The sequence below is a fragment of the Rousettus aegyptiacus genome, unplaced genomic scaffold (genome assembly GCF_014176215.1).
Source record: "Rousettus aegyptiacus isolate mRouAeg1 unplaced genomic scaffold, mRouAeg1.p scaffold_m13_p_14, whole genome shotgun sequence".
NCBI classification, from domain to species: Eukaryota; Metazoa; Chordata; class Mammalia; order Chiroptera; family Pteropodidae; genus Rousettus; species Rousettus aegyptiacus.
Genome location: NW_023416289.1, coordinates 17,690,181 through 17,702,140, shown reverse-complemented (window position 1 = coordinate 17,702,140; position 11,960 = coordinate 17,690,181).

Below are 11,960 nucleotides of genomic sequence, written 5' to 3'. Positions count from 1 at the left end.
AAAGGGAACAGCTTTTAAACGCCTTTTCATCAGTGTCTCATTTTTAGAAGCTACGTTTTAGTGCGGTGATGATAGCATCAATTGATCTCTTCTCTCTTTGTGTAGGGTCTTTGTAGTTCGATATTTCTCGAATTAAAAAAAAAATGTTTTCCCCCAATTCCTTTTTTGATCATTTTGAGGAGAAAGAAGATGCGTCCTAGTATTTTGCTTTTAAGAACAATGAAATAGATAATGAAGAAGGCTTTAATAAAAGTATGGGGCTGAGTATTTATCGTTAAGGCTTTATATTTTAATTTTTATGACACTAGTATATTTCAGTTTGATCCAAAGTCAGACAACCATCTTCTTATTCATCCATTCAGGCATTCATTCCCTACATTTGTCCATCTATCTATTTATCCATTTATCTATTACCCATTAATTTGCTTATTCGAGCATTCATTTATTTCACACTCTTTATTGAGCATCTACAACATCCCAAACCCTTTAAAAGTGCTGGATATTGACATGTGAGTAAGTTAATATCTCAGGATGCTATCTATCCTCTCTACAAGCTATGGGCACTGTAAGAGCAAACTATACTAGCAATGCCTACAGATGTGAAGAGCATTAGGATGGGGGGGATATTTAAAGCATTGATAAATGATTTAAGATATAGACTTGAATAACTAGTTATAGTAAATGGTGGAAGGAGTCTTGAACAGAGAAGAAATTGAGAAGTTACTGCAATTTAGAATTCCCTATTAAAATCTTATTAAAGTGCTCTCTCCCAAGTCAGGATGATGTTATCTGTTTTTCAAGGTGCAGAGTTTTAGCTGTAAAATAAAATATTTCCAGGTTCCATCTCTCTCTCACTCTCTCTCTCTCTCTCTCTCTCTCTCTCTCTCTCTCTCTCTCTCTCTCTCTCTCTGTATCTCTCTCTCTTTCTCTCCCTCCCCCTCTCTCTTTCTCTCTATCTTTTTCTGCTACAACATAAGCTTTCTGTCCTGTCTGTCCTGTTTTCTTCTCTTACCCCGCCCCTCCAATTTACATCTTAAGCATTTTTCACATTATCGTCCCCTGGGAAGGGGAGGGTGGAGAGTAATGGCGGGGATATTTTACATCACTCACTGAAGAGTAATTGTCCCATGAGTGAAGGTTTGGTGTACAAACTGAAAAAGAGTACTCCCCAGGGCTTTACGTGTTGATGAGTTTTAAGGAAAAAAAAATAGGTGTCTTGAATAAGTAACCTCTATTCATTTCATTTTATTTGGCAGAGATTGCAAGAAAGCTTACAGCAGTTAACTCTAACAAATGGAAACCTTGATTTCATTTGCATCACGTTCTTGGGACTCATAGTAGGTGAGTTAAATGGCTATGCTTAATTTAATTAACTATTTCATAATCAAGCACATTTACTATGTTGTCCAACAACACTTAACAGAATATCTACAAATTATTATATCATTTTAAAACACTTATATACTTTAAATTGAGCCAGTGCGTTTTCATTCCTTACCTTAAACTCTTCAATTCCATAGGTAGCTTAGACCAGTCAGAAAAGAGCTACTTAATAAATATGACTAATTTGTGTTCTTACAGCTGCTATTACAGATTATATGACATAAATCAAACAACTGCTGAGAAGTTATATTTTGCAAACAAATGTGGAAGAAAGGTATTAGCTTGTAAGAATGGCACTCCTTTCAAACTCTTTTCCACTACCTTAGGAAGCCAAAAAAAAAAAAAAAATTGGAACTATTTAGACCAAACAGAAATGATAGTCATATATATTTATACAGCATTTAAAATTTTTTAAATCATTAAATGTACATTTTATCTGTTCATCCCAATGATGCATCTCTAAGGGCTGAATCATTACTTTCCTTTCACACATTAATAACTTCATATTCAGAAAATCTGGCAGTGAGCAAATCACTTAAACAGTTCAACTATGAACATGTGAAATTTTGAACTTGGCTTTTTTTCCCCAAGCTAATGTGACTTCCAGTGTCTCAAGCGACAAAGACAATCTTATGCATTTGGATATACATTTGTGAAATTTTCACACATGGCATTTTAATGTCTACATCTATAGATATTATTTAAAACCCTTCCAAATGACAGATAACAAAAATGAAAACCGACCACATTAACATTGCTAAAGCTCTGCTGAATATTCAACATCCCATTTTGAGCACTCTGCTGTATGTTAATCGTTACAGCTATCTGTGGAATAGTTATCGTTATTATCTCCATTTAACTAACTAAAGGTTGGAGAGGTTAAGTGACTTGTCCAGGGTGATTTAGTCTAGAGCTGATGTCCAGCCTGCTCAGAGAGATGTAACTTCTACTCTTGCTTGTCTCCATAAAGCAATGGCATCATATAGGTCATTTCAGAATTCTAAATTTTATTCTAAATCTGAAAGTCATGTACCTTTGCCTTCTGATTGCTGGGAAATTGCTATGCTATCACTCCCTGCACAGAAACGGGAAGGCCTGTCCTGGAAACCTGAAATTCTCAGCAAAGCTCGGTTTATTGTTATACCTGAAAGCTGTAGTTTTGTGAATTTTTTCTAGGTCTTTGTAATTGGTGGCTGGTAGCATGGGATGACGGTGACAACAAAACAACAATAGATGTCCTTCTAATTAGCTCGGGGATAAAACAGATCAATGGGAAGGAATGAAGAGTGCTTAGAAACAGCTAGAATTTACAGAACTAAAAATTAACCATATTCTCTTTCTCTCCCCCTCTATTCTAACCTTCCAAAGTCTGTGATCTATCCTTCTTTCTTCTTTCTGTAACTCTGGCTACCTTTGCTTAAATAAGAACCTGAACGTTCCATGTCCGACTTTCCTTCTTCAAATGACCCCCATCATCTGATTGATTGAGGAACGTTTTTCTTTTAATTCAAAGTTTTAAGAGGATATGCATCTATTTCTGGGTTCTCTATTCTAATCCACTGATCTATGCGTCTGTCTCGCCAACAATTGCACAGTCTTGACTATGTAGCTATAGAATAACTCTAGAAATTAGGTAGATTGATTTTCTCCTACTTTATTCTTCCTTTTCAAAATTGTTTCAGCTATTCGAGATCCTTCGCTTGTCCATATAAATTTTAGAATAGTTTTATCTATATCCACACAAAAAATTGCTGGGATTGTCAAATGAATTGTGTTCAATCTGTATATCAATTTAGGGAGAATTGACATCTTTACTATGTGTGCCTTTCAATCAATGAATACAGTATGTCTCTTATTTAGATCTTCATTTTTATGATTAACTTTTTCAATGACTTTTTTTCATTAACATTGTATAGTTTTCAGCAAAAAAAAAACAAAACAGGTGGTAAAATATATTAATATAGGAACATGTTTCTCAAGGACTATCTCTTGAGTCCTGGAATATATTTCATTTTGTCAGAAAAATAACTAAAAGAAATATATGTTTAATTTAAGTCCTTCCTATATGTTGATATCCTTTGTCCCATCAGCTATGACTAACACAGGGTTCAAAGAGGACCAGGTGGTGTTTAGGCATCTTAGTATCATGACTAAGTACATGCTTGATATTGCTGACCATTTCAAAGCAGAATGAGTAGGGCTTGGCCTCCACCCCCTCCCCCCCAAATAGTGTTTATGAGCTGGCTTACTCTATTAGATTCCAATAAATTAGGGTGAAAAGAAAGAGCTAGACAACAGAATCTCAGGTGTGTGTTAATTTGCCAGAACAGCAAATGAGATCGTTGTCTCTGATGAGACTTTGTATGTTTCAGAGATGTTAGTCTTCTCTTCTGAAGGTCACACATTATGACAATATTCTGGGAAGCTATAAAGTTGTATAGATTTTCTGGGAGCTGATGCTCATTGAGTCAATCTTGGTACTTCAAAATATTCTACGAAAGTAGCTTTAGTAACTATTCTAAGTGAGAAAGATAGAACTATTTCGGCCAAATATTCATCAGCTTATCAGTGAAAGCAAGTTCATAGCAAGACATAAACAGCGGATAATGTAGCTGCTGCCACACTGTTTGGACCTTCAACAGCTAGGTGATTTGCTGGTATGTATAGTACTGAGGAACGTTGGTTAAACAGACCAAATAACTGCTAAGGTCTCTGGCCTGCTGGAGATAGCAGAGTCCTCTCCATTTTCCAGTCTCTTCACCAACTGCTAACCATCGTCAAGGGATGCCCATTTCCTTCACAAGTTATTTACTTGGTAACTAAAGTTTCATTCAATCCTGTATGTTCTCCTGTTGACAATGACTAGAGGGCTTGCTCAAGAAAGATCCCATTCTTGGAAAGATGGAGTGTCACTGTCCTTGAGTTGTGAAGAGTCAAGGGAGAAGTACTGATAGTAATGAATACTGTTAACAGATGCACATTAACATTGCTGACTTAGGATAATTGAACAGATGTCCTGAGCTCCTGGGCTGAGGTAGGGAAAGGAGGAAAGATACCTCTACTGTGCACCAGAGAGAAAAGCCAGGGCAGGAGGCTCCTGGCAGTCAAGGGAGGATGTGCTGGCCCCACCCAATCTAATTGCCAGAGTCTTAGACATAACTGGATTGGACATTATGTCAGTGTGCTGATATAGAAAATTCCATAACAAGTGCAGAATAAGTTAAGATTTTGGTATGAGGAGGTTGAGATTTACCAGTATATCAGAGAGCTGTATTTGTGGGAGTTTCACTACATGCGGATATGCCCAACACGGGGAAAAAATTAACATTTTATTTTAATTTTTAATTAAATAAAAGTAGATATGGTTACTTCCCACACTAAAATTACATATGACTAATTTGTCCATTTTTTTTTGTTATAGATTAGAAAACTGATGGTCAAAAAATTTGAGTGTCTTATTTAAAATCACGGGATTAGTTTGGATAGTTCAAAACTATAACAGTTTTATTGATTTTCTTCTGCATGCTTTTCCCTTTAGGCATACCAACTAAAATTTAAAAAGAAAATGCAAACAAAGAAACACCAAACTTTCAATTTGGAAAAAATACAATAGGGAGTTCATAGACAATAATCTAAACATGTTCAATTGGTGGTCTATTGAAAAATTTAATCTTTCATGGCTCAAAACAGTTTATATAATTTTTATTACATTTCCCACTGTGCCTATGTTCAGTTATCTCAATATCGAACACAGAAAAAAAAATAATTTCCATTTTGTACCTCTTTTTTTTATTTCCTCTGTACCTATGAGACACTGATATCTCATGATTTAAACAAACAAACAAACAAACAAACAAACAAACAGTTGGAATAGGCTATGTGACTTTTTCTTACAGGCCACATGAGACTTAAATTTTCTTTATCACATCACTAGTTCAGGAAAGAGGAAAAATGAGCCACTGTGATAATTGAGGCAATCACCAAAACTTTAGCCAGAGGTGACAGGGTAGGTTGGGGGTGATGAAAGAGTTTGAAGTTTGATGGTGACAGCCTACAGGTATTATGAAGGATACTACCCAAAATCTGCTTAAATAAGAAAATACTTTCTCTTTTGGTTTTACCTTAGAATCAATTTATATTGCTTTTTGATTCCAGAGATACTACAATATTCATGTATTGAAAAGTAATTCAAAGTTTCCACTATAAGAAACTTATGGATTATAAAGAATTGAATGAAAAAGGAAGGAAAACCACTCTAAGGGGCACAGAAGTCTGCCCCGTCTGGCACCACGCGCTCTCTCTGACTTAATTGTCCTCATGCCGCACCCCAGTTTCTACTATTTCCATAATCTTCTTTCTTTCAAATAACATTTTATCCAGATACATATAGAAAATTACTGTTACGTGTATCAGAACTTTCCCCCGCATCTCCCTCTTAATAATTTTCCTCACATTGAAATTGCTCCCTGCCCTAAGCTTCTCTGAAACTGTAATTCTTTTGCATTTTCTCTTTGTTCTAGAAAGCTTTCCTGACTCTACTCCTTCTCCTTTAGGAAAGCTTGTCATGAACAGTTCTCACCTCTTGTCCTAATCTTTTTGTTTTCTCTGCATATAGGAGTATGGTCTAATCTTTCATTTTTATAGCTTTCACTTTCAAAACACTTGCATTTGCATATTACATGTCTGGCACCCTGACCTCTCCTTCTTCTGCCAGATATTGGCTTTTGCTTCTGATTAACTGACAAATTTCATTTTCCCAGATAGTGTTTCTACTTGCTGTCACCTTTCATATTAGTAGCATGCCAGTTTGTGCAAATACTTGAATATTTATCAAATTTGCCTGATTAATAAAAACAGTGAACAACAGGGATAAGTAACTACAGCAGTGATAAGTGGAGTGTCATAAAAGTGTAATGAAATAAAAAACAGGATAGAAAATATTAAAATAAATATCAAAAGCAGTACATGCCTAGGGTTAGATGGATATTACTGAATGTAAGCCAGCTATCAATGTTTGATTTTGAAAAAAAGAAACAAAATTAAGGAAATTATATGAAAGCTAGTATTATATTATTGAAAATTGCATCTAAAATAAAAGGTAAAACGGTGATATAAAATCATGTTTTAATTTTTTAAAAGTAGATTACCATGATAATTTGTAATTCTAATATTTATAATTAGCATTTTTCGATTTGGGCTGCATTTTTTATAAAAGTATTATTTACAAGGTGGGCAACTTCCTGCATTATTTAGCTGATTTGATGGATATCTCGATAGCTCCTTTTTGCTGGGATTTCTAACATTGCTAGTCTTTGGGATGTAGAAGGAACTCCTACCTTCCTTTTTTTTGTGTGTGTGTGAAAATGAAGGCTCTGAGGTTAAGGTACTTTGTCTAATATCATGTTAAAGACATGGTAGAACCCAAATTAAAATTGAAATTTTGTCTTTAAAACTAAGAGTTTTTACCTTATTTCCATAGTCTGCCCTTTATGAATATAATTAATACAACTCACTAAATACGTGGTCACCTTTCCAGAAGATGCCAAAGAAATACTAATATAGCATGAAAAATAGTTGAGACCATTAAATGATAAACAGTAATCTCTGATTCTAAAAAAGATATTGAGAATTTGCTGTTCCCATCTCCCCACAATATTTCTCTCACTCTGAAACCTTTCTCTTCCCTTACTGCAAACATCTGAAAGGTCATTAAATCCAGCTCACAGAGTTCTTGCCTCTCTTCCCTTTCTGGCTCAGCATTTTATTATGCGGATTACTTGAGTTGCTACCTTATGTCACCTTCCTTGCCTCATGCATACATCAATATCTGAACTCTATACCATCTAAACAAACAAGGTAGTTGATATATGATGGGAGGATCATTCTTCCTTAGATGTGAGGGAGGGAGACATTTCAAACACTTATAATTCATCCCTAAAACTCTTCTGCAAATATTTGAACTTTTACTGAGGAGCCTAGAAAAATGGATAGTATAAAATATCAGACAATGAATGTTTGTTCTAAAGTAACCATTTCATCTTGGGAAGTTCTTTAGTCTGTTGTTATCTAAAACTTACGAGATGCTGTGGTATAACTGAAAATTGGAGGTAGAATCACAATGATTTTACAGTATCTTCCCAGAGGGAAGCAACTGAAGGCAGTGGTATTTTATCTCCTCACAAGACTAAGTTAAATTCCCTGAGCTGTGGCATGTTGATCGGGCATTAACCTCGTTAAACATTATAACTTTCTTCTTAAAAATATGGGTATCATACCAGTCCTGCAGTGTGAGTCAGGAGAATAAAGGGTTATGGAAGCATAGAGTCGATTCTCAATAACTCATATCCTTTACCTTTATCTTCAAATCTTAATGAAGCTTGTGCTTTCTATTTTCAAAGCTTCTCAACAAAATTTCTTCAAATAGAAAAAAATATATTTCAAATAGGTAACGCGTGAACCAGTAAATATACTGTCTTCCAGTGTATAAACTTGAGGAAATTGTAGTGTACAAAGTTTTTGGTGGCAAAACTTCACCGATATCAGTAGGAGCAAGGGAAGGAAGTACAGTGGCTAAGAGAAGGGCACCAGGAGTGAAGGGGGTTTTCTCAACAACAGAGATCATGATGAGAACAAAAAGTCATTCACCAATGAGATTTCTGTGCCAAGAGAAGGCAAAAATATGCTCCTATGTTGTTTGTTGTTGTTATTATTACTGTTTTTTGTTTCCCTCGAGTGTCCAATACGGTAGACAACCTTATGGATTGAAATATAGCCCCACAACACATTGAGTGGAAGATAGGATCTAGATAAATTGCTCCTCATCAGTTACAATAAAAAAAATGGGGAGGGGTGTTAAATTACAATGCTGAACCATCAATCACTGTTAATTTGGAAATCAAACAGACTAAAAGTTCTCATTTTTCATCCTGGTGAATTAACCCCATAATCTGACATAACTAAGTGTCAGACATAAGCCAAAGGTCCTATCATTATTCTCATTCCTGCTTCCCCATGACCCTGTATCAGGAGCCTCTCTCTCATCCAGTTGCCTGAGTTAGAAATGTGAAAAGTCTCATCAATCCTTCCTCTCCTTCATTGACTCGCATCCCATCAGGTATTCCTTAATGTTACCTGACATTTTCATCCCCTTGTTACTGCCTTAGTTCATAATGTCTCTCTTGGACATTTCAATAGCTCTTTTTCTTGGGATGGCCGTTTTCAGGTTCTGTCTCTCTAATCGCTTCATCACTCTGAAGTGCAATGTTTTTGAAACCTAAATCAGCTACATAACCCTTTGATCGAGCCTCTTCCTAGGCACCCCACAACAATGCACAATCTAAAAGCTTTAGGTATGTCATGTGACTACTTTTCCAGAATCATATAAGGCCACTTACTTCTTTCGCAGCCTATTTCCAGCCAAGCTGAATTGTCTGTCTGTCTCCTTCCAGCCATGATTTCTCAGGCTTCTCCATCTGTGCATGAGATGTATTCTCCTCCTGGAATTCTCCATGCTCACCAAGTGTGCCTGGAAAACAAATATAAATATAAATATAAATAAATATGTATATATTCCCCAGAAAATCAGCTTGTTTAATATCTTACTCTTCTGTGAATTCTTGAATACCATGTCCTGCCACCAGCACTCCCCAAGAAGATACACTATCACCCTCCTTTGGGCAACATGGCATAGTGATGAGGCACCTAGATTGTGTGGTCACACAGTTGATTGAGCCGCCTCCTCTCCACATTATTTCAGGCAGGTAAGTCAAACTTTCTAACCTCAGTTAAACCTCAGGAAAACAAGAATGACCGTAGTTATACGTACCGCATTAGACTCGGGGGAACACCTGATGAAATTATATTCTTAAATATTTAATTCAGTGTGTGCCACAGATCTTGTGCTTAATAAATGATTGCTCTTTCTATTATGATTACTAGACAGTATAGGCCACTGTGATAAATGTTGGTATGACTCGTTTACATGTTATTTCTTTATATGTCTTCAAGTTCTCTCAGGGAAGTAACCACATTTTATTCATTTCTTCATTCATTCCTGTACCCCTGGGTCTTAGCACCAGTCCAGGACACAATGTTTTTTGAATGCATGAATAAATTTTTGTAAAATGAGACTTTTTAAATACAATATTCTTCTTTATTGATATTCATATCTCTTATAAGAACGTACTTCAAGAAGTGGTATTTTAGAAAAACACAACAGTGGGTTACTTCAAAAAGACATCACTTGGATGCCAAGTTTAAGTGAGAACACCTCAGGAAACAGTTCCTACACAGCAAGCTGTTTGAATACGCAGGGATGCCCTTGACTTGAAGACCCCGGCAGAAGCCAGTTATTGCCCTCTAGTCTCTGTAAAGTGTACTATCCTAACCATTACCCGCAGGCATCTCCAAATACAATAAAACCCAATCACCTTGACAGCATTTACTAGTAAAAGGAGAATGACTAGTAACTAACTTTTTTTTTTTTTCCATCAAATGCTTCAAAAAAGATCCCTTGCCATCTCAAAGTGAAACAGTATTACCCAACAGGGTATTACAGAAAATAAAACTGAAATTAAGAGGACTGGAAAACCTAATTCACTTTAGAAATATGTCTTTGGTGTTTTCTTTATGAAAGTTACTAAAATTAAACTATCGCATGCAAGAACCATAGACATGCTTCTATACTTTGACCCAGTAAACTCAGGATGGAAATGATTATTATCATGAAATAAATTAGGATGCTTTTTATCTCATAGTTTTGGCAGGATTATTAAGTGAGAAAATATGTGTGATTTGGCATGAGCCATGTACTGTACCATGTAGCACATATTAGGAATCTGGATGAATTTCCAGGTTTTCCTTTGTCTGTCCTCCCCAAAGGGCAGCTCATTGTCTCTCTCAGCACAGTTTATTGGTCATTTGTTGATGCTCAATATTTTCCCCTGAATCGACATAATAATAGATAAATAAAATTTCCAATAGTCCCTTCCCTCAAGGAAATTGCAGTCCTAGAGCACAGCCTGTGAACAAGTCATTATCTTATAATAATAACAACCAATATTAAACACACACACATATATTTGCTATGTATATAGCATTTATATATGTATAATTTATACATAACTAATTATACATGTTTATATAATACTTCTTATATATAGATGATATACACTACATAACTTATATATTATTGATGATCATATGCATATATGAATATATGGTATTCATTATAGATATATAATTTATATACCTTTACCAATTATATATATATATATATCATTATACATACACATAAACACACACGCATATACACACTTATACACATTGGTGGTTAGGTCTGTTTGAAAGTATATATATATATATTTTCTTCAAAATTGTAAAATGTTTCAACAGATCAAGAACCGTGCTTTTTTTCCTCCTCTTTCAATGTACCAGTTTTAAGGTTTGGCATTGTAATTATATTTTGAATGAAACTTTCCAGATTAAAAACTATCTCTGTTTAACAAGCCAAGTTCCAATACAGTACACATTTCATTATCATTGTCAAACATCAAATTACATTAAATCCCAGCTAATCTCCCATGACCTTGCCTACCACATTGTTAGTGATCACAAAGTACACAAACATAGGACATTCTTTCTAAAGCATAGATTGCGCATATTAATAAGTAGTAGAGGCAAGCCACTGCCTTTTCAGATGTCGTTGCCAACTAGAGACTCACGGGTGACTGCTCTCTCACAAAAGCACTGGAGGTGAATCCCCAGGGCTAAAGACTCAGATATCGGGGACGTATTTAGCTAGCTACGCATTTTTCAAACAGAATTGTGTTTTTCAATCATTCTTATTACAGTAATTGGAACACTAATATTACTTAACGGGTGACCTGAGAGATGAAAATGTGTCAATCAAAGGGTTTTAAATGCTTTCAGATTCCTCACTCTTTTAATGAGTAAGGTCTGGAAGCACTAAATCATGGAGCTTTCTAATTTAATGTACCAATGCCCCATGAGGCAAGGATAATTATAACCATTTTACAGACTAAGAAAATGAAAGCACATAATGGACTGAACCAAAAATAACACTTCCTTTGTCTTGCTTCTAAAACCTGTGTTTGAAATGAGAGAAAGGGATAGAAAACTCACATTTACTGAGCACTTATTATTTAGAAGATACCATAGTACTTTTATTATCTTTTTTTTTAATGTTCGTAGGTATTATTACACCCATTTCATAGCTGAAAACTCTGAGGGCTGAGATGAGTAAATCACTCAGGGTCACGTGACAAATAAATGGTAGAGCCCATATCTGCAATCATCCTTATTTACTGAAACACTTTTCAAAAATGATACATCTAAACTTAGAAGTCTAAAATAAGAGCTTTACTCAAAATTTTGATATGTATTGACAACTGTAATCATCCCAATGATTTTAATCTACACAAATGCTTTCAGAATTTCAACTCATTTTCCAGCTTCATATAGCATGACTGAATGAGGCAAACACATTCAAACATCAAATTTTGTATTTACTAATTAGCAATGCTATCAGCTATTATTTATGGAGACTCTATTATGTG